The sequence below is a fragment of the Suncus etruscus genome, chromosome 4, assembly GCF_024139225.1.
Source record: "Suncus etruscus isolate mSunEtr1 chromosome 4, mSunEtr1.pri.cur, whole genome shotgun sequence".
Lineage (NCBI taxonomy): Eukaryota > Metazoa > Chordata > Mammalia > Eulipotyphla > Soricidae > Suncus > Suncus etruscus.
Window position 1 is genome coordinate 106,799,509 of NC_064851.1, and position 3,559 is coordinate 106,803,067.

The window sequence follows — 3,559 nt, forward strand, 5'->3', positions numbered from 1 at the left end:
TTTGTGGTTACTTACTTTCCTCTAAGGAACCCAGAAACTAGAAAACAGGAAGGTCTTTAAGGAACCAAGCAAAGGTATGGGAACGAAGATTACTATTGAGACCATGAGGGAGAATGGTGACCTGTGTTTAATTTGGGCCCAGCTTCTAGGAGATCAACTAGCACACCCAGGGAACAGTTAATCATCTCGTCTTATATTTTTAATACAATCTGTGATAATCATATTTTCTAAATCAGAATCTTTTTGTTTGGTTGGTTAATTTTTTTTTGGGGGGGGGGCACACTCATTGACACTCAGGGGTTACTCCCGGCTATGCAATCACTCCTGGCTTGGGAGGACCATATGGGATGCCGGGGGATGAAACCGCTGATCCATTCTAGGCTAGCGCTTGCAAGGCAGACACCTTACCTCTAGCATCACCGCTTCAGCCCCTAAATCAGAATCTTGACTCTACAATACAGTGGAGTTTAAGGGAAGAGCTGGGATTATATCAAAAATGTGCTAGAGGCACATACATTCTTTAATCCTGATTGGGTATCTGGTTCTTACTGGAAATATACTCTTTGTTTAATTTAAATGCAGGACTAAAGAACTTAAAGTTCACAGTCTTTCTACTCATTTAGAAAGCTGAGAAGATATGCTATAGAAAAAACTTCACGGGGCCCGGAGAGATAGCACAGCAGCATTTGCCTTGCAAGCAGCCAATCCAGGACCAAAGGTGGTTGGTTCAAATCCCGGTGTCCCATATGGTCCCCCGTGCCTGCCAGGAGCTATTTCTGAGCAGACAGCCAGGAGTCACCCCTGAGCACCGCCGGGTGTGGCCCAAAAACAAAAAACAAAAAAAAAAAAGAAAAAAGAAAAAAGAAAAAACTTCACGTCCTCATTCAGGGCTCTATGCCAGCTATGGAATTCTCTAGCCTTCACAAGAGAAGTTCTGGACTTTTCTAGATATTCTGGGAAAAAATCCAGATTAGACCTCTAACTAAAGATACAAATACCCCCTTAAGACCTAGCAATGCTAAGAAATACTTCCTTCATGTCTTTGTAAAATTATCTTTGCATATTTGTAAAATGCGTTTATAAAATTCATTCATAAACAAGTGCTTATAAGAACTTCAAACTGTTTTAAGGAAATATCCGACGATGCAAACACTAGTTATAACATGCCCCAAAATATGTTTTTTAAAAAGTCAAAAGTAAATAATATGCTATGAATTTATTAGAGTAGGTGGCATAAATTTAAAATAGAAAATGATATAGCCATTCATAATCATCATAGCATTTTTGTATAGCAAGCTAATACGATATAAAATAGAGGTTTTCCTTTTTCTTTAGGGGCCGGACAAAGCTCTAAATATTTTAAGAGTATTGATGTGTAATCAATTTTTTTTGCCAGTAGAGATAGTTTCTCAAGTCCTAATTCAAGTAGATTTAATATTCTCAAATTGGGCATTTTTATTTCTAAAGTTTGATCTCAAGAGAAAAAGCTCTTTTCTTTCCCAGAGAAGCACATATCACTTCTTATTTAATTATTTTGTGTATATGTCTATCAGAATTGAAAACTCCTGATAAAAAGTGGCTGCTTTTGCTCTGCCATATTGGAGGCAGGGCACTCCATGTCATGCTCTAGCTGTCTGTCTTTCTCACCTCCTGCACTCAAATACTATATGCTTTACTGTCTGAAAAGTTTACTATTTGCCATTGTTGGAAACCTACTTATAATCGTTCTCATCAAAGCTATATAAAAGACTTGTATTATAAACAACTTTGTAAACCTTGGTGTTTAAATAAAAAAATATAAAAAGGTATGTAACTCTCTCTCTCTCTCTCTCTCTCTCTCTCTCTCTCTCACACACACACACACACACACACACACACACACACACACACACACTCAATCCTTGTTCCCACATCTAAGTCTACCCTTTCTTCCTCAGTTCTCAACTCAGAATGGCATTTTAAATGCAGTTTAAGTAAATGACTTTCTTGTCCTTTTAGGCTAACATATAAATTGATCTCATCATGTATGAAGCAAACTTTAGGGACACTTCTTCCAACTCACCCACTGTCTAATCCCATAATTGTTCAATTTCTCTATTTTACTTACAAGACATAACACCCTTCTGCCATATTTTGGTCTCTATAAACATTTTTGATCTAGCTCTGTTTCTGTGTTAGTTGATACCTCCTCTGGTCTAGTTGATAACTGCCTCTGGTCAAAAAGACCAGAGGCAAATGGAGGGTGTGGTTTAGATCAGAGGCTCCCACATGTATGTGCTATACCACTATTCCCTTATCAAAAAAAGAAATCACCCAAAGTCCCCTAGAGGTCTATCATCTTTAACAAACAGAAAATTGTACCCACATCTATACCCCAGGTTACTTACTACTGCTTGCCATCATGCCAGCCTTCCCCCAATCTGAAAAGTATTGTCCACATTGGGAAATGCCTGATCTATACCCTGCTGATAGGTAAGGAGCTGAAGACCAAGGGGAAAGTTCTGAGCACCATCCTTCATCCCTCAGATTTCTCTGTCTCTGGGTCAGGACCTCCAGGAAGCTTTGATGTCATATGTGCCCACATTTTGGTACCTGAGAATGTCTTCTACTTCAACCGGCCTTCTCTAAGCCACTGAACTATAATTATCCACCCACTGTCTGTCTTCACCATTCTATTAAAATCCCCATGAAATCAGGATCTAGACTCTTTGTGTAGTTTTCTCAGCACCTGCAGGAGCGTAGGCAGCTAGTGGGTGCTTGTACACCTGGCTTGTATATTTAGCAATACTATGGGGACTTTTGCTGTGTGCTCTCCTAAGAAAAGGACTGGAGGGGAGAGATAGCACATGGGTTCAGGATTTTGCTTTGCATCATGGCAGTCTGACTTGAATCTGAGTCTCAGAGACATGTTTACAATAAGACCTTTGCTATACAGAGGCATGTTTGCAACAAGCCTTTCCTATACAGAAGCTTAAGGGCCAAGACTAAGCCTGAAGAGAGCAAGAATTTCTTCAGCACATTTGTCTTTGGGAGTCCCACTTGCACCTCTATTTTCTTTTCTCAGTTGATCGCTGTAAATATTTATTACCCTCCTGCCTTTATCTCTAATCTAAGACCACTTGTATTCTGTGGGTCAGTTAAAGTTAAATTCCCTCTGGTTCTGATTACTATCTCATCTGCAAAGCAGAAAATAACCACATGACATTTAAACAGGCAATTGTTGGAAAACTGACGGCTATTTTGCCTGTAATAAAAATGGATGCTTATAGCTCTTCCTTGTGGATAAAAAGGATGAGACACTAAAAATCACTGAAATAATAGTATCAAAGGGAGTCCTGAGCAATTAGAGTTGACATAAAATAAAATAAAAAGTAACTAGAGAAACCTCCCAATTTGTGAAAAATGGTATAAGGACAGTATCTACAGACCTTATAAGGAATGACTACATCTTGGTTCTATTTTAGTATCACACAACACATGAACATATGTGTATGCGTGTGTGCGCAGACATTTACTCCTCCAAAGACATTTGAAGAGGTAATATCTTTGTTGTTGAATC